General features: G+C 43.2%; 1 long non-coding RNA gene across 2 annotated transcripts; it reads right to left on the reverse strand.

The window, feature by feature from the left end:
- Positions 1-2,706: 2,706 nt before the first annotated feature.
- LOC130679968 (uncharacterized) lies at positions 2,707-23,202 on the reverse strand. Of its 2 annotated transcripts, XR_008992954.1 has the most exons (4): positions 22,842-23,202; positions 4,935-5,024; positions 3,963-4,816; positions 2,707-3,922 (listed from the first exon to the last, which is right to left on the reverse strand). It is a non-coding gene; the product is annotated as an uncharacterized LOC130679968 (long non-coding RNA). The 2 variants fall into 2 exon arrangements; XR_008992953.1 differs by having other exon boundaries at positions 2,707-4,816; positions 22,842-23,201.
- Positions 23,203-25,678: the final 2,476 nt, after the last annotated feature.

Below are 25,678 nucleotides of genomic sequence, written 5' to 3' on the forward strand. Positions count from 1 at the left end.
ATGATTTCACTTATCTGTGGAATATAAGAACAAAGGAAAAACTGAAAGAACAAAACAGCAGCAGAATCACAGAACTCAAGAATGGACTAACAGGTACCAAAGGGAAAGGGACTGGGGAGGATGGGTGGGTAGGAAGGGATAAGGGGGGGAGAAGTAGGGGGGTATTAAGATTAACATGCATGGGGGGGTAGGAGAAAAGGGAGGGCTGTACAACACAGAGAAGGCAAGTAGTGATTCTACAACATTTTGCTATGCTGATGGACAGTGACTGTAAAGGGGTTTATAGGGGAGACCTGGTATAGGGGAGAGCCTAGTAAACATAATATTCGTCATGTAAGTGTAGATTAGTGATACCAAAAACAAAGCAAAAAAAAAAAAAAAGGGCAGTTCCTGTGTGGTAACCTCCAAAGAGTTCTACACAAGGGTATAAAGGGCATATAAAAGTGTAGGCAAAGGGTCTGTTTGTGTTTATACAGAGGATCAAAGCCTAATTGGGCTACCCCGAAAATGAACTAAGATACGATATGAAAAAGAACTTCCAACATCTGCACTCTCTGGAAGACTCATGCCAGAAGATGATCATCAAAAAACCCCAACAAAGATCCACGCACTGCTACAGCTGTAGATGCACTCATCCCACCAGTTCCTGGACTTGCCATGGGAATGAGGAAGGAGATATCTAAGCTGGCCTGTGCATACAGTAAAACAACAAATTTGACTGGATCTATACTGTTGGAACTCAACCAAGAATTTGGAGAAGTGCAAATTGTAGCGCTCCAAAGTCTTACAACTACAGACTATTTACTGTTAAAAGAACATATGGCATGTGAACAGTCCCCAGGAATGGGTTGTTTTAATTTGTCTGATTTCTCTCAGACTGTTCAAGTTCAGTTGGACAATATCCACCATATCATAGATAAGTTTTCACAAATGCCTAAGGTGCCTAACTGGTTTTCTTGGTTTCACTGGAGATGGCTGGTAATTACAGATATGCTTTGGTTATGTAACTATACTCCTATTATGTTAATGTGTGTGCGCAATTTAAGTAGTAGCTTAAAACCTATACATGCTGAAGTTACTCTACAAGAAGATATGTCAAAGAAATAATCAATCTTCCCATGTTTTCTTCCGCCTGCTACTTCTATAGCTTTTCTTCTTCCTTCCTAATTACAACCCTTAAATAGAATTTGTGCCTCATATCAAATTTACCGAGTATCATAATTCTTCCAAGTGGTAAAGATACCTCAAGACAAATGCTGGGCATAGAAGCCACAGGGCATAAATATGCAAAGAAGTAAAAAGCTAACCTTTTCAAACAATAAGGCTTCCCTCTCACTTACCAACTTCACATTTCCCTGTATGGCCCCGGAAGATGACTGGTTAGCCAGAGACGGGTAAGATTCCTCAAGGGAGGAACAACCTAAGACAGGCACAGTCGCAGGGAGGCCATCAGGTGAGAAATTGGGGATCAACAGAGGTGAGGCTTAGAACCTCACCCCCCCTGTTCTGAGAGAAATCTGCATACATGGATGTTTTATTGCCCTGGTCTAGCTTGGATTAACACATAGTCTACAGGCACACACCTGATCATCTACATTTGCTCTCTTACAACACTAAACTATGTTTTCTACCTTTATCTTGTATCTACCTACCACTTCAGCATTTTATTAAAAATCATAATAATAAAGAGAGAAATGTGGTATCCACATATAAATCAAGTATAAAAACCAAATGAGTATTCATATTTGAACTGACTGTTTAGAGTTCATAATGCATGAGCAAAACCAAAAGTTTCTGTGATGACTGCCCTTGTACTGTTCACTATGTAACTTATTCATTATGTAAGAATTTGTTCTACATGTAAGAACTTGTTTGTTATGCCTCAGAAGATTGGAGACTGACGAAAATTAGGCTTGGGGTGGATTAATGATTGTGCATTGAGCATTGACTCCCCTATACAGAATTTTATTGTCGTTAACAATCATTTGATCAATAAATATGAGAGATGCCCTCACAAAAAAAAAAAAAAAAGGACAGACTTCCAATGGTAAAATAAATAAGTAACCGGGATGTAATGTATAGCATAAGGAATATAGTCAAGATATTGTAACAGCTTGGTAGGGTAATAGCTGGAACCTAGAATTATGTATATAAATGTTCTACCACCGTGTTGTACACTTGAAACTAATGTAATGTAATACTGTGCATCAACTACCCTTCAATAAAAAATAATTATTTATAAAAAAAAAAAAAAAAGAAAAAGAAATATTTCATACTCTAATCAAGTGGTTCTCAACTGGGGGCAATGTTGCCCCCTACACTCCCCACCCAGGAGACACTTGACAATGTCTGGAGATACTTTTGGTTGTCACACGTAGAGAGGGGGTATTACTGGCAACTAGTTGGCAGAGGCCAAAGGATGCTGCTAAGCATCCCGCAATGCACAGCACAGCCCCCAAAACAAATAAATGTACAGCACCACCACGTGACTACTCCTGAGGGTGAGGAACCCCGCTGTAACCTCAGGTCTGGTGCTTCTCTCCTAGTTCAAAGCAGAGAATTTTACTAATGAAAAGAATACTGAAATAGTTTGGTTCTTGAATATGGTTTTTTATGTATTATGCTAGGGTCAGTCTAGTCATTTGATCCGACCTTCAATTTTACTTCACTGCAAAAGCTTGGTAACTTTAAGAAGTAGTCAAATACTTTTAAACCTATAAACCTTGTTTATATTTGGGCAATGACTACAACATTCTTAAATTTTTTAAAACCTTTATATATTATCAAAGTACTTAAGTCGAGAACCTAGAGTAAGTAACGTTGTAGACTAATGAGAATTAGACCACAATGCAAACTGAACTAAAATACTAGTGTTGTACCTTAACTGGTATTTACCTTGTTTAATTGCATTAGTGTTTTGACAGTAGAGTGAAAAAATGTTTCTTGACATTCCTCTCACAGTGGTGCACAAGGTTGTGTATATGATAAAATACAGACTTCCACCAGATTTCTTTAAAAACAATTTTCTAAATCATCTAGGATTAGTTTGCTCTTTTCAGATGGAATTGAAACTTTCCTCCCTTTATTTGTAAATCTAGACAGTATAGTTTGCAACACATTAACTCTATAAATGTGAAATCTGTTTAAAATATCCGAGTACTTAAGTTCTTGTTTTCTCTGTGTTTTTGAAAAAAAGTTTCAGAGTGCTATTTTGTGATGGCTCTATTTGGTTTTACGTTTCTGCTCCCCTACCCCATTTTGTTAGTAGATACAGTCTTCCAATGATGAGGAGAGTGATGGCTCTTTAATAGAATGAATGGCTTATCTCTTCAGAACAAACTCAAAATGTGAGAAGTGGGCACAGAGAAAACCAGCCTTGGGGAGGAGCAAGCCAGATATTCCAACCAGGAACAATTTTGTACTCAATTTACAAATAACTGCTATAAATAACATTAATGATGGGAGCCCAAATCCAGAGAATGAATATAGACTACGCACAAGACTTTCCCAAGAAAGTTTGGAAAACAGCTCAAGGCAAATGGAAAATCCACAATCGGAATCATTATTTGCAAGACCATCTAGATCAGAAGGAAGAACAAATAAACCACTGATGCAAGTCCCACCTACCAGAGGTCAGCAAAGAAGCAGCAGCAGGAGCCTAGACCATCGGAGAACCACCCGGACCTTCGGAGAAGAACCCAGACCCTCGGAAAAGCACCCAGACCCTTGGAGAATCACCCAGACCATCGGAGAAGCTGGAGAACCACCCAGACCTTCGGAGAACCACCCAGACCTTCAGAGAAGCACCCAGACCTTCGGAGAACCACCAGGACCTTCGAAGAACCACCTGGACCTTCAGAGAAGCACCCAGACCCTTGGAGAATCACCCAGACCATCGGAGAAGCTGGAGAACCATCCAGACCTTCGGAGAAGCACCCAGACCTTCGGAGAACCACCCAGACCCTTGGAGAAGCACCCAGACCTTCGGAGAACCAGAGCAAGGACTGTTAAGTATGTCAGCTCTGGATTCACTGAGAGAACTTTTTGGAAATCATGATGCTGTATTATCTCAGACTGCTGAGCAGCCTCTGGTAAATGAGACAGAGCCCTCAAGCTGAAGTAACACCAAGGCAGCAAATACCTGAGTGTGAGCTGCCAGACAGGGGTCTTTTAGACAGCACAGCTTATAGAGCTCAATTAACATCTGAGATACCAAATGTCACCTTAGAAAATGAATGAAGACATAGGCATATGTTCTCACATTCTGAGCAGGTAGATGCAAGAGCTCATGTCAGTACCATCAGAAGTCCTGGTCACAGAATTTTAAATATTGATTTAAATGATACTGCATCTGGTGCAAATAACAGCAGGTCCATGACAGGATTCAGTTATTCAAGGAACCTTACAGACAGTGACAGTGATTTAGAACCTCGTGTCTCACGTTCAATTCCAGACGTGGAAAGGCCTATCACCATATGTAAGAGAGAGCTCTGAGGACAGCAGGAGTTCTCGTTTCAATTCATATCCTAGATGGGATTCCTCTTCGACTTCTACAATAATTTGTACTTCAAGCTCTAGTTGTGGGCCTATAAGCAATTCCAGCCCTATGTCCAGTTCCAGCTCCAGTGATGCAAATTCAGAAATTAGTTCAGTGACGTTTGACGACAGTGATGAAAGCAGCTTATCACCAGGCCCACCAACAGCGCCCTTCGAACAGAGCAGACAAATGACCCCAATAATATTTGAAGAAAGTAACTCTTGGCCGTCCATTGATCTGGAACAGTTCATTTTATATGATGATGACGAATCTAGAGGACTAACCAAAGCACAGATTGACAACTTGCCTGTAAGATCTTTCAGGAAGAACTACACAGAGACATCCTGTTGCATTTGCATTACAGATTACAAAGAAGGCACCAAAGTTCGTATCTTACCTTGCTCCCACAGTTTTCATATCTACTGCATCGATCGCTGGTTAGCCGAAAAATGCGCGTGTCCTATTTGCCGCAGGGAAGTAGCAGATGCTGGTGAGAGAAGAAATTCTAACTGGGATCTGAATTCCCAGCTATATGAACTATTACAGTGATTGATAAACAATTATCTGCCTTATGTCCACTTTTGAGAATATGCTTAAATATAACATCAGAGTTGCATCTAATCTAAATCTGAATCTAAATTTAACACTGGAACTAAATCATAGGTTCCTGAAGGAATTACTGGACTTTCCCCAATTTCTGTTCCAGAAGAAAAGGAAGTATGTAAAAGCAAGGTTCTCCTATCTAACTATAAAAATGAATTTCAAGAAATAAGCCAGGCGGAGAAAGACAAGCACCACATGATTTCACTCGTGTGGAGCATAAGAACAAAGCAAAAACTGAAGGAACAAAACAGCCGCAGACTCACAGAACCCAAGAACGGGCTGACAGTTACCAAAGGGAAAGGGACTTGGGAGGGTGGGTGGGAAGGGAGGGAGGGACAAGGGGAGCGAGGGGCATCAGGATCAGCACACATAATGCAGGAGGGGCGCGGGGAGGGCGGTACAACACGGAGACGACAAGTAGTGACTCTACAGCGTCTCGCTATGTGGATTGTCAGTGACTGTAATGGGGTGTGTGGTAGGGACTTGATAATGGGGGGAATCTAGTAACCATAATGCTGCTCATGCGATTATTTGATTATGTTTCATTATTGTTTGATTAATGATACCAAAATAAAAAAAGAGTATGATTCTAAGGCAAGTTTATTTTAAAAAAGTGAATTTCACACCACAGTGGGTCACTGAATTTCAACACTGAATTCCAGGTGCCCTGGAGTGGGATGATCCTGATTCCATGAGATAAATGTCTTAATATGATATAATCAATCCAGATGGAGCCTCGCGGTCTTACCTAGTCACATAAATCCCACTCATCTCATAGCCCTGTCCTACACTGGATTTGCATGCAAAAAAACAGGAACACAACTAAAATAACTAAGAAGCAATTTAAGAGTTTACTAGAGTCACTCACATAAGGAAGCCATGTTACATTCACAGTATGCTGTAAAAAGCTTTGAAAACCTCTCCTTATCTCCTTCCCCACCAGTTTATCCCACCCCCTAACACTACCGTAAAGTTTCTCCCATTCCCTACTACCCAATCTATCATTGAGGGTCCTGGCCAAAAATGGATGGCACATTTGAAAAAGATGATAGAATAGAATTAAAGAAGAGACTACTTAGTACAGTATGTAGCTATTGAAGGGAAACCAGAAAATGACAAAGCACCCTGAGGCTAGCAACTGTGAGAAGCCAGTATTACCACCACTAGGCCTGAAGAGGCATACAGAGATGGTGGTTCCTGCGACCCAGAAAGTGCTGAGGTTGTAGTAGCAGGCCGCCCAACAAGAACTGAGACCTTACATAGGCAAATGGCAGCCAGTGCCAACCTAAAGCTTGGGAGGTGGGGATCGTGGAAATAAATACCCTTACCTTTCTTTCCTCCCGACTAAGGGTAGAGGGCCACTGAGGGCAGCTCCCCAGGGTGATGACCACACACTTTATACCTTTTGTACAGTTAACTTGATAGAGGTACTTTGGAAATGCAGGCTGAGACTTGAGTTAAGCTAGGAGAGACAGGTAAGCACAGCAAACAACCTACGATTACCTAATAGACAATAGAAAGGGCAACTTTTTGAGGAACGGTCCAGTCAGAGGGGGCAGCGGCAGAAAGTTTAATGCCCAGGATGAGATATTTTATTCTGGCGAGGGCCAGGATCCACAGCGTGCAGGTGTTTGTTAGTCAGAGGGTAATCGTCGGATACAGAGGCGGAGAGGATCTGGAGGTCTGGCTGGGCCTTTTACTGATCTATTTCTTTGTCTGGATCGTGGGCCTTTCTCACTCTGGAATGATGGACCCACAGAGTGATGCCTGCAACTCTGAGGGCAGGGGGAGTGGTTAGAACAACAATGTGGGCGCCAGGCCACTGAGGTTTGAGGGGGTTTCTTTTCTAATCTTTCACCCAGACTGCCCCAGCCTGGAAGGAATGTATTGGGGTTCCTAAGGAGATCAGGACTTTCTATGGTGTACTGTTGCAGCTTATTTAGGGTGGCTCCCAAGGCTTGGAGCTGTTCTCTTGCTCCTGTATCTCCCATCTGGCGTAGGTTCCCTGGGAGGCTGTCTAGACACAGGGGGGAGGGAGAGGCAGGGGGCGTTCATACACTAACTCAAAAGGGAAAAGCCTTCAGTTCCAGGTGTGCTGCGAGCATGCAGGAGAGTCAGGGGCAGTAGGTCCGGCCACGGGAGGCTAGTTCCTTGGCAAAACTCAGCTAGGGTTCCTTTCAGGGTGCAATTCATTTGCTCTGCTTTCCCTGAACTCTGTGGCCTGTATGCAGTGTGGAGTTTCCAGGTATTGTTGAGGGATTTAGTTAAAATCTGTACTGCATCTGCTACAAAGGCAGGTCCATTGCCACTGCAAATTATAGACAGTAGGCCAAACTGGGGCACAATTTCTCTCAGGAGGGCTTTGGCTACCTTCCAGCTTTGTTCTGTCCTTGTTGGGAAGGCTTCGGCACACCCCTAGTATGTACACACTATCACTAGGAGGTATCTGTGCTTGGCTGGACATCTGTGAAGTCTAGGTCAAGGTCTTCAAAGGGGGCAACTCTTGCTCTTTGGACACCTGGTGGGGGGTCACAGTGCCTATCAAGCGTTATTTCTGGTGCAAGTCACACACTGCTCACTTATTGCTTGGTATAGTGCTGGCAACTGGCTGATGTAGTATTGCTTTTTGAGGAGAGCTTCCATTGTAGTTTTTCTCAGGTGGGTGAGCTGATGGTATTTGCTGGCTAGATGCCTTCTGGTTGCAGTTCAGATAAAGATGCATCTGTCAGACAGCATCCAAAACCCTTTTTCAGTTAGGGTGGCTCCTTCAGCCATGGCTCAGTCCTTCTCTTTTTCAGTGTACTTGGGTGGAGGGGCCTCCAATGGGGGTGTTAGGGCCATGGTGAGGAATGGAGCTTTACCTGTTTTTTTAATTGGCTGCTGCTTTAGCTGCTAGCTGGTTACCCTGTGTTATAGGGTTGTTTTCCTTTTGGTGTTCTTTGCAATGCAAAATTGCTACTCTTTTTCTTTTCTTTTTTTTGCGGGGAGCCAGACAGCCTTGAGGAGTTTTAGTATTGTGCCAGCCGAGAGCTGGAGAGGAAGCAGTGTCCTTGTGTGTGCATGAGGGACACAACAGCATGACATTTAGTTTGACATTGAGTTTTTGTCCTAGGGTAAGTTTATATGCTTGTTTTATTGAATAGAACTGTGGCTGGCAGGGTGGCCACCCTGCTGCAATCAGGTTCAGTTTTTCTGACAGGTATGCAATCAGCCACTGCCAGGGCTCAACAGTCTGTGTGAGATCCTTGCGGGCCACTTTGTTTATGTATGAAGAGACTGAAGGGCTTTTCTGTATTTGGCAGGTCTAGAGCTGGTGCTTGTTTTAAAGCAGCCTTTATTTTTAGGAAAGTGGCTTTTGCCTTTTCTGTCCAGACAAGGTGCTCTCCATCTGCCTGCACCCTCCCACCGCCAGGAGGCTAAAGAGGGGTCTTCCTTTGCCGAGAATCTGGGAATCCAGATTCAGCAGAACCCGGCGGCCATCAGGAATTCTCATATGCCGTGCTTTGTCTGGGGCTGGGGTAAGGAGGTAATGATCTTTTCCTCTCCGGCCCTAGTGCCCTTTTTCCCCAGGTGAGGAGGAAGCCCAAGTACCGGACTTGTTGCTGGCAGATTTTTGCCTTTTTTTTTTTTACCTGAGTTTGACAGGAGTTGCAGGAGGGCCTTTGTGCCTGCTGCACAGTTTTCTCGCGTGTCACTGGCAAAGGGAGGTCATCTACATACCGGAGGAGGGAGCAGCGTGTGGCTTTTCTTGGAAAGCTGGCAAGGTCTGCGGCCAATGCCTCTCCAAATAGAGTGGGTGAGTTCTTGAACCCTTGTGGAAGCCGCATCCATATTAACTGCATCTACTGCCCCGTATCTGGTTCAGTCCATTCGAAGGTTCTGGGGGGCCAGCCGGAGGCAGGAGAAGGCATCTTTTATATCTAGGCAAGTGAACCATTTGGCAGACCCTGGGACCTGGCTGAGGAGGGTGTATGGATTTGGGACCACCAGGTGTGAAGAAACAGTCACTCTGCTGATGCCTTGCAGGTCTGGAATCAGCCGGTGCCCTCCTCCTGGCTTTTTGCCGGGTAGAAACAGGGTGTTCCAGGGTGACTGACACTCGATTAGAATGCCTGCCTCTCTGACTCCGGTCAGGTGCTCCCGGATGCCTGCCCTCGCCTCTTGTGAGAGGGGCACTGCCGCTGTCTCTGTGGCTGGGCCCACAGAGCCAGTTCTACAGTGACAGGGGCTCGGTTAGAAGCAAGTCCAGGTGGGTTGTCTCTAGCCCATACCGAGGGGAAGGCAGCTCTGACTTCAGGTGGGCTACAGAGAGGGCCTGGGCACAGAACAGCCTCCATTCCTCTTCCCTGGGCGTGGTTATTGCCAGTATGAGGGACCCTGGTGTTTCTTGCCCCGAATTTAATTTAAGGCTGGTGCATCCAGTTGGTCCCAAAGTTATTTGAGCTCTGAGCTTCAGAGTAGATCTCGGCCGAGGAGGGCAACAGGGCCCTCGGGCAGGTAGAGAAACTCATGCTGGACCTTGTGGCCTCCAAGCTCACACTGGCGGGCTTGGCACAAGTGTTGCCGGACTGCCTTCGTCCCAGTGTCTTTGAGAATAGTTGCAGTCTGAAGGGGGCTACAGGGAGGGGACCACAGAGTGTTCTGCCCCTGTGTCAACCACAGAAGTCTTATTTTGGCCCCCCACCTTCATTCTGACCGTGGGCTCCTGGGGGCCAAGCGTAAGAGCCGGTGCTTGTCAGTGTGAGTCTGCTCCTGCCAGGCCAGGGAGCCTTTCCCCCACCCTCCCAGCAGCGACTGGGCCTCTGGGCTTTGCCTTGGTGGGGGGCAATCGTTCTTCCAATGCCCCTTCTCTTCATAGCAAGCACACTGGTCCCTGGCTAGGGGGGTCCTAGGTTTCCCCCTTCTTGGCGGTCGGCTTTTCTCTGCCTTTGGGTCATCTTTTTTTAGGGCGGCTACTAAGAGGCTGGCCTTTTTCTTTTCATTCTTCTTTTAGCCTCTCTGTCGGCCTGAACTTCTCTGTTTAGAAATACTTTGCTGGCAATTTCAATCAGTTGATGATATTCATCCCAGCAAAGCCTTTAAGTTTTGGAGCTTTCGTCTGATGTCTGGGCGGCTTGGGCCACGAATGAGGTGTTGACCATTGGTTGGTTCCCTGGTGACTCAGGATTGAAGGGGGTGTAGATGTGATAAGCTTCAAACAGTCTTTCATAATAGTTCCCAGGAGACTCTCCTGGTTGTTGAGTGACTGAAGATACTTTGGTCATATTCACAGGCTTTTTGGACCTGGCTTTGATTCCCTGGAGGAAGGCGTCCTGATATTGGCAGATCTGGTGCTGTCCCTCAGGGGTGGTGAAGTCCCACTTGGGGCACTCCTCGGGGCAGCAATTTCAGCCCATGCACCCCGATCAAGTACCCTGGCTGGTGCGTGCTCTTCCAGGTACTGGCGAGTCAATTTTATAATCTGCCTCCTCTCTTCTGTGCTGAATGGGGTGTGGAGAAGCTGTTGGCAGTCTTCCCAGGTTGGCTGATGGGTTTGGAAGAGGGCCTCCATGAGATAAACCAGGGCTTGTGGCTTCTCTGAGTATGACTGGGGTGTTGTGTTTCCAATTGAGGAAGTTAGTCATGGAGAAGGACTGACAGTAAAGCATGGACCAGCTGGGCTGGGTGGTCCTGTCTTCATCATGCTTCTCAGGCTCCCACATCTCTCTCACTGGCATCTGAGGGGAACCTGCTCCTGGCTGAGGGTACAGTCTGGCTGCTGGTCTGGGGTAGAGTGGGCCTGCTGGTTCTGGAGGTGGCAGGGAGGCCAATGGCAGAAGGGTGTCTGGGACCGGGGGGCTGGGTGCTGACAGTCTTGTGGGCACATAAGGTGGGGGCAATATTGGCTCTTCCTCTGGATCACAGCAAGAATCTGTGGAGGCTCAGGCTTCTGTAGATTCTTTGTGGGCTGCTTTGTTGAGGTGACTACCTGTCCCTGCCTGTTGCAAGTGAATCGCACCCAAGGGGAAGGGTCTGGGCGACTCCTACCCAGTAGTCCATATATGGGACCTGGACAGGATGACCTGGATCTCCAGTGACAACCCGCCAGACTCGGCAGATTGTTGGGACATCTAGTGTCCCTTCCAGAAGCCACCCTAAAGGTGGGCCATTCAGACGTACACAGGGTTTTCAACCTGCTGAGAGTTAATTTTACTCTGTAGTCTGTGAAAATCCCTTCCTGAAATTTTTGATCATGGTGTTGAGAACTGTGGGTTTGCTGTGCCCTGACCGCATGAAGTGTCCGTGTAACGGTGCCACAACAACAGACAAGGGAGGGGACGTTCCCTTCAGAGAGCAGACCAGATACCCGTCTGTTCACTATCCTCGCAGAGAATTTGGTCAGCCTTGACTAAGGTGCAGCCGTACAAGTCCCGGGCCAGGTCAGCAGAAGCGGAGTCACATTTATGCCATGGTGGCCGACCGCGAATACGGTGAAGGGCTCACTCAATAATAAAAACACATGCCAATATTCTTGTCAATTACAGAAGCAAAAATCCTCAACAAAATACAAGGAAATCAAATTCAACAGCACACTGAAAGGAACAAATACCATAAATAAATGGATTTCAAACAAGGACAATTCAGCATACACAAATCAATAAAAATGATACCTCCCATTAATAGAACAAAAGACAAAAATCCTATCATCTCAATAGATGCAGGAAAAGCATCTAACAAAAGTCAACATCCTTCCATTATAAAAAAAAATCTCAAAAAATTGGATGTAGAAAATACTTCAACATAATAAAGGCCTTACATGGAAAGTCCACAGCCAACATCATACTCAACAGTTAAAGACTGAAAGTTTTTTCTCTAAGATCAGAAGACAAGGATGCCCACGCTCACTACTCCTTCTCAGCATAGTACTGGAAGTCCTCACCAGAGCAATCGGTCAAGAAAAAGAAATAAACGGCATCCAGATCAGAAAACAAGAAGGAGAACTGTCTGCAGATGACATGCTTTTACATACAAAACCCTGAAGACTCCACTGGAAAAACTATTACTAATAATGAATTCTGTAAAGTTACAGCGTACAAAATCAACTTACAAAAACAAAATTGTATTGTATATTGAAATTTTCTAAGAGTAAACTTTAAAACTTTTCACCATACACACACAAAAATGGTAACTGTGAGGTGATGGATGTTTTAACTAACCTTATTGTGGTAAGCATATTGCAATATATACCAAAAACACCATCATGTTGTACACCTTAAATTTAAACAATGTTATATACCTCAACAAATCTGGAAAAATAAAACTTGTGTAATAAGAAAATTAAAATAATTTACGAACATTTAACAAATAAACTTGTCATCAAGTATGAGCTGGCTCAAGCACACCACGCATGTGACCAGAAAACCCTTTGGTCTCTAACTGTCATTTGGGCTCAGTATTCTCTGAAATGCACTGTAGGAAATACGGCTCTAAGGTCACCCTCACAAGATATGTAGACTATGTTCTCTAAATCTCTTTACTTTTCACACCTAGCATTAAAAAAATGTTTTACATGTGGACCTCCAATTTATGTATATTCAATAAAAAAAAGTTCTTTTCACATTCGTATTAGAACTCTGTTAAATATAGCTCTTGACAGACAAAAATAGCTTTTAGAGTTTAAAATATCTGTTGAATTCCTTGTTATGATCAATTAATGTTTATAATGAACTGGTTAAAATATCCCATATAGAGTACATAAAGCTTAATCATTAGATTCATATATAAAGAATATTTGTAGGGCAGAGCCAACATGGCGGCGTGAGTAGGACAGTGGGAATCTCCTCCCAAAAACATATATACTTTTGAAAATACAACAAACACAACTAGTCCTAAAAGAGAGACCAGAAGACACAGGACAGTGGCCGGACTGCAGCTACACCAGCGAGAACCCAGTGACTGGTGAGGGGGGTAAGATACAAGCCCCGGCCCGGCGGGACCCGAGCGCCCCTCCCCCCAGCTCCCGGCGGGAGAAGAGCAGGCAGAGCGGGAGGGAGACGGAGCCCAGGACTGCCGAACACCCAGCCCCAGCCACCCCCACCAGAGCACAGACACAGTGCGTGGGCGGGGGGCCCTGGATACTGGGGAAACAGGGCAACAAGACCTCTGAGCGGGTGCCGAAGCTGATGCCCCTGTGACAAAGAAAAGAGGGGGCTTTTTGAAAGTCTTAAAGGGACAGGGACTTAACAGCTTGACGGAAACAACACAGGTCATAGTCAAGCAGCTGGAAATTACAGGGAAAACTGGGTGCACTAACCCCCTGGGCAACAGCTCTGAGACCCCTCACGGAGGTAAACAGCCAAACAGCCCCCCCACCGTCCATTACCCCTCCGGGTGCTGCGAAAGCAGAGAAGCAGCCTGAGACAAACTCCGCCCACAGAAAGGGAAATTCCTCCCTTCCGGCCAGGCAAGACACAAAGACCCAGTCCACACGCAATTACCCAACACAAGCCACTAGGGGTCGCAGTTGTCCCAGTAAAGAAAGGCCAGTAGCAAGTGAAAATTTTGGCCCTCCCAGCTGACAGTCAATAGCACCTGTCAACATGAAAAGGCAAAAAAATATGATCCAGACAAGACTAACCCAGACAGCTTCGGCATCTGCTACATCTTCCCCTGAGAAGGAATCTGGGGAGATAGATTTAGCCAGTCTTCCTGAAAAGAATTCAAAACAAAAGTCATAACCATGCTGATGGACTTGCAGAGAAATATGCAAGAACTAAGGAAGGAGAAAACAGAAATAAAACAAGCTCTGGAAGGACTTCAAAACAGAATGGACGAGATGCAAGAGACCATTAATGGACTAGAAAACAAAGAACAGAAACGCAGAGAAGCTGATGCAGAGAGAGATAAAAGGATCTCCAGGAATGAAAGAATTCTAAGAGAGCTGAGTGACCAATCGAAAAGGAACAATATACGAATTATAGGTATACCAGAAGAAGTAGAGAGAGAAAAAGGGATAGAAAATGTCTTTGAAGAAGTAATTGCCGAAAACTTCCCCAAACTAGGGGAAGAAATGGCCTCTCAGACGACAGAGGTACACAGAACTCCCATGACAAGGGATCCAAGGAGGGCAACACCAAGACACATAATAATTAAAATGGCAAAGATCAAAAACAAGGACAAAGTATTAAAGGCAGCCAGAGAGAAAAAAAAAGGTTACCTACAAAGGAAAACCCATCAGGCTATCATCAGACTTCTCAACAGAAACCCTACAGGCCAGAAGAGAATGGCATGATATACTTAATGCAATGAAACAGAAGGGCCTCGAACCAAGACTACTGTATCCAGCACGATTATCATTTAAATATGAAGGAGGGATTAAACAATTCCCAGACAAGCAAAAGTTGAGGGAATTTGCCTCCCAAAAACCACCTCTACAGGGCATCCTACAGGGACTGCTCTAGATGGGAGCACTCCTAAAAAGAGCACAGAACAAAACACCCAACATATGAAGAAGGGAGAAGGAGGAATAAGAAGGGAGAGAAATAAAGAATCATCAGACCGCGATTATAATAGCTCAACAAGCGAGTTAAGTTAGACAGTAAGATAGTAAAGAAGCTAACCCTAAACCTTTGGTAACCACAAACTTAAAGCCTGCAATGGCAATAAATTGATACCTTTCAATAATCACCCTAAATGTAAATGGACTGAATGCACCAATCAAAAGACACAGAGTAATAGAATGGATAAAAAAGCAAGATCCATCCATATGCTGCTTACAAGAGACTCACCTCAAACCCAAAGACATGCACAGACTCAAAGTGAAGGGATGGAAAAAGATATTTCAAGCAAACAACAGAGAGAAGAAAGCAGGTGTTGCGATTCTGGTATCAGACAAAACAGACTTCAAAATAAAGAAAGTAACAAAAGACAAAGAAGGACATTACATAATGATAAAGGGCTCAGTCCATCAAGAGGATATAACCATTATAAATATATATGCACCCAATACAGGAGCACCAACATACCTGAAACAAATATTAACAGAACTAAAGGAGGAAATAGAATGCAATGCATTCATTCTAGGAGACTTCAACACACCACTCACTCCAAAGGACAGATCCACCAGACAGAAAATAAGTAAGGACACAGAGGCACTGAACAACACACTAGAACAGATGAACCTAATAGACATCTACAGAACTCTACATCCAAAAGCAACAGGATACACATTCTTCTCAAGTGCACATGGAACATTCTCCAGAATAGACCACATACTAGGCCACAAAAAGAGCCTCAGTAAATTCCAAAAGATTGAAATCCTACCAACCAACTTTTCAGACCACAAAGGCATTAAACTAGAAATAAACTGTTAAAGAAAGCAAAAAGGCTCACAAACACATGGAGGCTAAACAACACGCTCCTAAAAAATCAATGGATCAATGACCAAATCAAAATGGAGATCCAGCAATATATGGAAACAAACGACAACAACACTAAGCCCCAACTTCTGTGGGACACAGCAAAAGCAGTCTTAAGAGGAAAGTATATAGCAATCCAAGCATATTTAAAAAAGGAAGAACAAGCCCAAATGAACAGTCTAATGTCACAATTATCGAAATTGGAAAAAGAAGAACAAATGAGGCCTAAGGTCAGCAGAAGGAGGGACATAATAAAGATCAGAGAAGAAATAAATAAAATTGAGAAGAATAAAACAATAGCAAAAATCAATGAAACCAAGAGCTGGTTCTTTGAGAAAATCAACAAAATAGACAAGCCTCTAGCCAGACTTATTAAGAGGAAAAGAGAGTCAACACAAATCAACAGTATCAGAAACGAGAAAGGAAAAATCACGACGGACCCCGCAGAAATATAAAGAATTATTGGAGAATACTATGAAAACCTATATGCTAACAAGCTGGGAAACCTAGGAGAAATGGACAACTTCCTAGAAAAATACAACCTTCCAAGACTGACCCAAAAAGAAACAGAAAATCTAAACAGACCAATTACCAGCAACGAAATTGAAGCGGTAATCAAAAAATTACCAAAGAACAAAACCCCTGGGCCAGATGGATTTACCTCGGAATTTTATCAGACATACAGGGACGACATAATACCCATTCTCCTTAAAGTTTTCCAAAAAATAGAAGAGGAGGGGATACTCCCAAACTCATTCTATGAAGCTAACATCACCCTAATACCAAAACCAGGCAAAGACACCACCAAAAAAGAAAACTACAGACCAATATCCCTGATGAACGTAGATGCAAAAATACTCAACAAAATTTTAGCAAACCGAATTCAAAAATACATCCAAAGGATCGTACACCATGACCAAGTGGGATTCATCCCAGGGATGCAAGGATGGCACAACATTCGAAAGTCCATCAACATCATCCACCACATCAACAAAAAGAAAGACAAAAACCACATGATCATCTCCATAGATGCTGAAAAAGCATTTGACAAAGTTCAACATCCATTCATGATAAAAACTCTCAGCAAAATGGGAATAGAGGGCAAGTACCTCAACATAATAAAGGCCATCTATGAAAAACCCACAGCCAACATTATATTGAACAGCGAGAAGCTGAAAGCATTTCCTCTGAGATCGGGAACTAGACAGGGATGCCCACTCTCCCCACTGTTATTTAACATAGTACTGGAGGTCCTAGCCACGGCAATCAGACAAAACAAAAAAATACAAGGAATCCAGATTGGTAAAGAAGAAGTTAAACTGTCACTATTTGCAGATGACATGATACTGTACATAAAAAACCCTAAAGACTCCACCCCAAAACTACTAGAACTGATATCGGAATACAGCAAAGTTGCAGGATACAAAATCAATACACAGAAATCTGTGGCTTTCCTATACACTAACAATCAACCAACAGAAAGAGAAATCAGGAAAACAACTCCATTCACAATTGCATCAAAAAAAATAAAATACCTAGGAATAAACCTAACCAAAGAAGTGAAAGACTTATACTCGGAAAACTACAAGTCACTCTTAAAAGAAATTAAAGGGGACACTAACAGATGGAAACGCATCCCATGCTCATGGCTAGGAAGAATTAATATCATCAAAATGGCCATCCTGCCCAAAGCAATATACAGATTTGATGCAATCCCTATGAAACTACCAGCAACATTCTTCAATGAACTGGAACAAATAATTCAAAAATTCATATGGAACCACCAAAGACCCTGAATAGCCAAAGTAATCCTGAGAAAGAAGAATAAAGTACAGGGGATCTCACTCCCCAACTTCAAGCTCTATTATAAAGCCATAGTAATCAAGACAATTTGGTACTGGCACAAGAACAGAACCACAGACCAATGGAACACACTAGAGAATCCAGACATTAACCCAGACATATATGGTCAATTAATATTTGATAAAGGAGCCATGGACATACAATGGTGAAATGACAGTCTCTTCAACAGATGGTGCTGGCAAAACTGGACAGCTACATGTGAGAGAATGAAACTGGACCATTGTCTAAACCCATATACAAAAGTAAACTCAAAATGGATCAAAGACCTGAATGTAAGTCACGAAACCATTAAACTCTTGGAAGAAAACATAGGCAAAAACCTCTTAGACATAAACATGAATGACCTCTTCTTGAACATATCTCCCCGGGCAAGGAAAACAACAGCAAAAATGAACAAGTGGGACTATATTAAGCTGAAAAGCTTCTGTACAGCAAAAGACACCATCAATAGAACAAAAAGGAACCCTACAGTATGGGAGAACATATTTGAAAATGACACATCCGATAAAGGCTTAATGTCCAGAATATATAAAGAGCTCACACACCTCAACAAACAAAAAACAAATAACCCAATTAAAAAATGGGCAGAGGAACTGAACAGACGGTTCTCCAAAAAAGAAATAAAGATGGCCAACAGACACATGAAAAGATGCTCCACATCGCTAATTATCAGAGAAATGCAAATTAAAACTACAATGAGGTATCACCTCACACCAGTAAGGATGGCTGCCATCCAAAAGACAAACAACAACAAATGTTGGCGAGGCTGTGGAGAAAGGGGAACCCTCCTACACTGCTGGTGGGAATGTAAATTAGTTCAACCATTGTGGAAAGCAGTATGGAGGTACATCAAAATGCTCAAAACAGACCTACCATTTGACCCAGGAATTGCACTCCTAGGAATTTACCCTAAGAATGCAGCAATCCAGTATGAGAAAGATCAGTGCACCCTATGTTTATCGCAGCACTATTTACAATAGCCAAGAATTGGAAGCAACCTAAATGTCCATCAATAGATGAATGGATAAAGAAGATGTGGTACATATACACAATGGAATACTACTCAGCCATAAGAAAAGGGCAAATCCTACCATTTGCAGCAACATGGATGGAGCTGGAGGGTATTATGCTCAGTGAAACAAGCCAAGCAGAGAAAGAGAAATACCAAATGATTTCACTCATCTGTGGAGTATAAGAACAAAGGAAAAACTGAAGGAACAAAACAGCAGCAGAATCACAGAACTCAAGAATGGACTAACAGGTACCAAAGGGAAAGGGACTGGGGAGGATGGGTGGGTAGGGAGGGATAAGGGGGGGGAGAAAAAGGGGGGTATTAAGATCAGCATCCATAGGGGGGTGGGAGAAAGGGGAGGGCTGTACGACACAGAGAAGACAAGTAGTGATTCTACAACATTTGGCTATGCTGATGGACAATGACTGTAAAGGAGTATATAGGGGGGACCTGGTATAGGGGAGAGCCTAGTAAACAAAGTATTCATCATGTAAGTGTAGATTAATGATAAAAAAAAAAAAGCAGTTCCTGTGTGGTGACCTCCAATGAGTTCTACACAATGATATAAAGGGCATATAAGTGTAGGCAAAGGGTCTGTTTGTGTTTATACAGAGGATCAAAGCCTAATTTGGCTACCCCGAAAATGAACTAAGATACGATATGAAAAAGAACTTCCAACATCAGCACTCTCTGGAAGACTCATGCCAGAAGATGATCAGCAAAAAAAACCCCAACAAAGATCCACGCACTGCTACAGCTGTAGATGCACTCATCCCACCAGTTCCTGGACTTGCCATGGGAATGAGGAAGGAGATATCTAAGCTGGCCTGTGCATACAGTAAAACAACAAACTTGACTGGATCTATACTGTTGGAACTCAACCAAGAATTAGGAGAAGTGCAAATTGTAGCACTCCAAAATCTTACAACCACAGACTATTTACTGTTAAAAGAACATATGGGATGTGAACAGTCCCCAGGAATGGGTTGTTTTAATTTATCTGAATTCTCTCAGACTGTTCAAGTTCAGTTGGACAATATCCACCATATCATAGATAAGTTTTCACAAATGCCTAAGGTGCCTAACTGGTTTCCTTGGTTTCACTGGAGATGGCTGGTAATTACAGGTATGCTTTGGTTACATAACTGTACTCCTATTATGGTAATGTGTGCGCACAATTAAATTAGTAGTTTAAAACCTATCCATGCTGAAGTTACTCTACAAGAAGATATGTCAAAGAAATAATGAATCTTCCCAGGTTTTCTTCCGCCTGCTACTTCTATAGCTTTTCTTCTTCCTACCTAATTACAACCCTTAATTAGAATTCGTGCCACATGTCGAATTTACCGAGTATCATAATTCTTCCAAGTGGTAAAGACACCTCAAGACAAATGCTGGGCATAGAAGCCACAGGGCATAAATATGCAAAGAAGTAAAAAGCTAACTTTTTCAAACAATAAGGCTTCTCTCTCACTTACCAACTTAACATTTCCCTGTATGGTCCTGGAAGATGACTGGTTAGCCAGAGACGGGTAAGATTCCTCAAGGGAGGAACAACCTAAGACAGGCACAGTTGCAGGGGGGCCATCAGGTGAGAAATTGGGGATCAACAGAGGTGAGGCTTAGAACCTCACCCCCCCTGTTCTGAGAGAAATCTTCTGCATACGTGGATGTTTTGTTGCCCTTGTCTAGTTCGGATTAACACATAGTCTACAGGCACACACCTGATCATCTACATTTGCTCTCTTACAACACTAAACTATGTTTTCTACCTTTATCTCGTATCTACCTACCACTTCAGCATTTTATTAAAAAGAATAATAATAAAGAGAGAAATGTGGTATCCACATATAAATCAAGTATAAAAATCAAATGAATATTCATATTTGAACTGACTGTTTATAGTTCATAATGCATGAACAAAACCGAAAGCTTCTGTGATGACTGCCCTTGTAATGTTCACCATGTAACTTATTCACTATGTAAGAATTTGTACTCCATGTAAGAACTTGTTCATTATGCATCAGAAGATTGGAGACTGACGAAAATTAGGCTTGGGCTGGATTAATGATTGTGCATTGAGCATTGACCCCCCTATACAGAATTTTATTGTTGTTAACAACCATTTGATCAATAAATATGAGAGATGCCCTCACAAAAAATATATATATAAACACACTTCCAATTGCAAAATAAATAAGTAACCGGGATGTAATGTATAGCATAAGGAATATAGTCAAAATATTGTAACAACTTGTATGGTGATAGCTGGTACCTAGAATTATAATGTATATAAATGTTGAATCACTGTGTTGTACACCTGAAACTAATGTAATACTGTGTGTCAACTACCCTTCAATAAAAAATAATTATCCAGGAAAAAAAAAAAAAAGAATGTTTGTAAAATATTCCCCTGAAAGTTAACTCTAGGGGTTTCAATTAGACAAAGTAAAAACCACTTATGTAATAGATGGCATACAGATTGGTAAGGAAGAAGTTAAACTGTCACTGTTTGCAGATGACATGACATTGTACGTAAAAAATCCAAAAGGATCCACTCCAAAACTACTAGATCTAATATCTGAATTCAGCAAAATTGCAGGATACAAAATTAATACACAGAAATCTGTTGCATTTGTATACAATAATGATGAACTAGGAGAAAGAAAACAGGAAAACAATTCCATTCACAATTGCATCAAAAAGAATAAAATATATAGGAATAAACCCAACCAAGGAAGTGAAAGATGTATACCATGAAAACTACAAGACTCTCATGAGAGAAATTAAGGATACCAATAAATGGAAACATATCCCGTGCTTACAGATAGGAAGAATTAATATTGTCAAAATGTCCATTCTGCCTAAAGCAATCTACAGATTCAATGCAATCCTTATCAAAATACCAACAGCATTCATCAACAAACTAGAGCAAATACTTCTAAAATTCATATGCAACCACAAAAGACCCCGAATAGCCAAAGCAATCCTGAGAAAGAAGAATGAAACTGGGGGGATTATGCTCTCCGACTTCAAGCTCTACTACAAAGCCACAGTAATCAAGACAATTTGGTACTGGCACAAGAAGAGACCCACGGACTGATGGAGCAGACTAGAGATCCCAGACATAAACCCAAGCATATATGGACAACCAATATAAAATAAAGGAGCCATGGATATACCATGGGGAAATGATAGTTTCTTCAACAACTGGAGTTGGCAAAACTGAACAGCTACATGCAAGAGAATGAAACTGGATTACTGTCCAACCACAGACACAAAAGTAAACTCAAAATGGATCAAAGACCTGAACATATGTCATGAAACCATAAAACTCTTAGAAGAAAATATAGGAAAAATCTCTTGAATATAATGAGAAACTTTATCCTGAACGAATCTCCTTGGGCAAGGGAAACAAAAGAAAAAATGAACAAATGGGACTAAATCAAGCAAAAAAGCTTCTGTACAGCAAAGGACACTATCAGCAGAACAAAAAGGCATCCTACAGCATAGGAGAATATATTTCTAAATTACATATCCAATAAGGGGTTAACTTCCAAAATATACAAAGAACTCACATGCCTCAACAGCCAAAAAGCAAATAACCATATTAAAAATGGTCAGAGGATATGAACAAACAGTTCTTTAAAGAAGTAATTCAGATGGTCAACAGGCACATGAAAACATGCTCCACGTCGCTAATTATCAGGGCAATGCAAATTAAAGCCACAATGAGATATCACCTCACACCAGTTAGGATGGTCAACATCCAAAAGACTAGGAACAACAAATCCTGGCGAGGATGTGGAGAAAGGGGAACCCTCCTACACTGCTGGTGGGAATGTAAGGTAGTTCAACTACTGTGGAAAGCAGTATGCAGGTTCCTCAAACAACTAAAAGTAGAAGTATCATTTGACCCAGGAATCCCACTCCTAGGAATTTACCCTAAAAATACAGCAGCCCAGTTTGAAAAAGACAGATGCACCCCTATTTTATTGCAGCACTATTTACAACAGCCATGAAATGGAAGCAACCTAAGTGTCCATGAGTAGATGAATGGATAAAGAAGAGGGTGGTACATATACACAATGGAATATTACTCAGCCATAAGAAAGAAACAAATCCTACCATTTGCAACAACATGGATGGAGCTAGAGGGTGTTATGCTCAGTGAAGTAAGCCAGGCGGAGAAAGACAAGTACCAAATGATTTTCCTCATTTGTGGAGTGTAAGAGCAAAGAAAAACCGAAGGAACAAAACAGCAGCAGCATCACAGAACCCCGCGCCTGGCGGCCGCGTCCTAATAAAACCACCGCCCCCACCGGCCCGCTCCTCCGGGGGCCCCGCGCACCACCGCCCCGCTCCTCCGGGGGCCCCGCGCACCACCGCCCCGCTCCTCCGCGATCCCCGCGCCAGCGCCCCGTCCTACCGAGCACCAGCGCCCGGAGCAAGTGCAGCTGGAGCGTCCGGAGCGGCCACCACCCGCCCGCCGGCCTGCGCTCAACGTTGGAGTCGGCCGCCCGCCGCGCCGCCACGCGTCCTGGCCGGGCTTTCGGGCGCCGCGCGGACTCCGCGGTGCAGGCGCCGCCGCCGCTCAGGGCCGGGAGGGACCCCCGCGGGCCATACTGAGGGGCCGCCGCCGCCGGCCCGCGGCCCAGGGCCCTCACGCGCTCGCGGGGGTCCCGTTAGCGGGCGGCGGCGGGCCTCGGGGGCGCGGCGGCGGCGGCGGTGAAGTTCTCAGCAGGAAAATTCCGTCAGACCGCCTTCACCGGCCCCGCAGCCGGAGCGCCCGGGCCGCGCCGCGCCTCCCGAGGACTCCGGCTGCAGCTGACGAGTCGCCGCCTTCGTGGTCCTCCCCAACCGGCGCAGAGAGGCGCGCACAGGCGCCGGCCACGGCCGCTGATTGGCCGAGGGGAGTTGGCTCGCTGGACCGCGCCCCGCCCCCACCGCCTCGCCTGTTTTCTAACTCGCGCTGGGAATTCCCCACAGAGCCGCGAGCCCCGCCGGCTTCCCGCGCCGCTTCGCCCCCTAGGGACGAGCGGCAGGCCCTGCAGGCACTGCTGCCCTTGACCCTTTGGTAACCACGAATCCAAAGCCTGCAAAGGCAGTAAGTACGGATCTATCGATAATCACCCTAAATGTAAATGGACTGAATGCACCAACCAAAAGACACAGAGTTACAGAGTGGATAAAAAAGCAAGATCCATCTGTATGCTGCCTACAAGAGACTCACTTCAAACCCAAAGATATACACAGACCAAAAGTGAAGGGATGGTTAAAAGAGATTTCATGCAAACAATAGGGAGAAAAAAGCAGGAGTTGCAGTATTTGTATCAGACAAAATAGACTTCAAAAGAAAGAAAGTCACAAGAGAGAAAGAAGGACATTACATAATGATAAAGGGGTCAGTCCAACAAGAGGATATAACCATTATAAATATCTATGCCCCCAACACAGGAGCACCTACATGTGTGAAACAAATACTAACAGAATTAAAGGGGGAAATATAATGCAATACATTCATTTTAGGAGACTTCAACACACCACTCACTCTAAAGGACAGATCCACCAGACAGAAAATAAGTAAGGACACAGAGGCACTGAACAACACACTGGGAACAGATGGACCCAACAGACATCTACAGAAATCTACACCCAAAAATAGCAGGACTCACATTCTTCTCAAGTGCACATGGAACATTTTCCAGAATAAACGACATACTAGGCCACAAAAAGAGCCTCAGTAAATTCCAAAAGATTGAAATCCTACCAACCAACTTCTCAGACCACAAAGGTATAAAACTAGAAATAAATTGTACAAACAAAACAAAAAGGCTCACAAACACATGGAGGCTTAACAACATGCTGCTAATAATCAGTGGATCAATGACCAAATTAAAATAGAGACCAAGCAATATATGGAAAAAAATGACAACAGCACAAAGCCCCAACTGCTGTGGGACGAAGCGAAAGCAGTCTTAAGAGGAAAGTATATAGCAATCCAGGCATATTTAAAGAAGGAAGAACAATCCCAAATGAGTAGTCTAACATCACAATGATCAAAATTGGAAAAAGAAGAACAAATGAGGCCTAAAGTCAGCAGAAGAAAGGATATAATAAAGATCAGAGAAGAAATAAATAAAGTTGAGAAGAACAAAACAATAGAAAAAATCAATGAAACCAAGAGCTGGTTCTTTGAGAAAATAAACAAAATAGATAAGCCTCTAGCCAGACTTATTAAGAGAAAAAGAGAATCAACACACGTCAACAGAATCAGAAATGAGAAAGGAAAAATCATGACAGACCCCACAGAAATACAAAGAATTATTAGAGAATACTATGAAAACCAATATGCTAACAAGCTGGAAAACCTAGAAGAAATGGACAACTTCCTAGAGAAATACAACCTTCTAAGACTGACCAAGGAAGAAACAGAAAATCTAAACAAAACAATTACCAGCAAAGAAATTGAAGTGGTAATCAAAAAACTACCCAAGAACAAAACCTCCAGGCCAGATGGATTTACCTCGGAATTTTATCAGACATACAGAGAAGATATAATACCCATTCTCCTTAAAATTTTCCAAAAAGTAGAAGAGGAGGGAATACTCCCAAACTCGTTCTATGAAGCCAACATCACCCTAATACCAAAACCAGGCAAAGACCCCACCAAAAAAGAAAATTACAGATCACTATCCCTGATGAACGTACATGCAAAAATACACAGCTGTTTTTGTTACTAAGACTATTTGGTTGGCAATATTAGCACTAAAAAAAAAGACCATCTTGGTGGAACAGATGAAGAACACAATGACATGATGATCAGCAATAGGACATGGCTTTATGAAACCTATATGTTTCATAAGGTCTAATAACAAGACAGGAGAGAATGTCAGGAGTAGAATAAATTGACAGGAACGTAACTGCAGTGAGAATTAATATTCCACGGTGGTAAATTGAGTGTATTAAAAAAAGGAATGATTGAGCTATAATCATACTCATTGGTATTTATCCAAATGAAGTGAAAACTAACAACCACACACAAACCTGCATAGAGATGTTTCCAGAAGCTTTATTCATAATGACCAAGACGTGGACACAACCACCATGTCCTTCAGCTGATGAATGGATGATCTGTGGTGCGTCCAGACCACGGGGTATTAGTTCCGAAAAGAAATGAGCCCTCAAGCCATGAGGACATGGAGGCACCTTAAATGCATACCGCACCACGGGAGAAGCCAATCTGAACCATCTCTGCAGGGTATG

Source organism: Manis pentadactyla, chromosome 12 (genome assembly GCF_030020395.1).
Source record: "Manis pentadactyla isolate mManPen7 chromosome 12, mManPen7.hap1, whole genome shotgun sequence".
NCBI lineage: Eukaryota > Metazoa > Chordata > Mammalia > Pholidota > Manidae > Manis > Manis pentadactyla.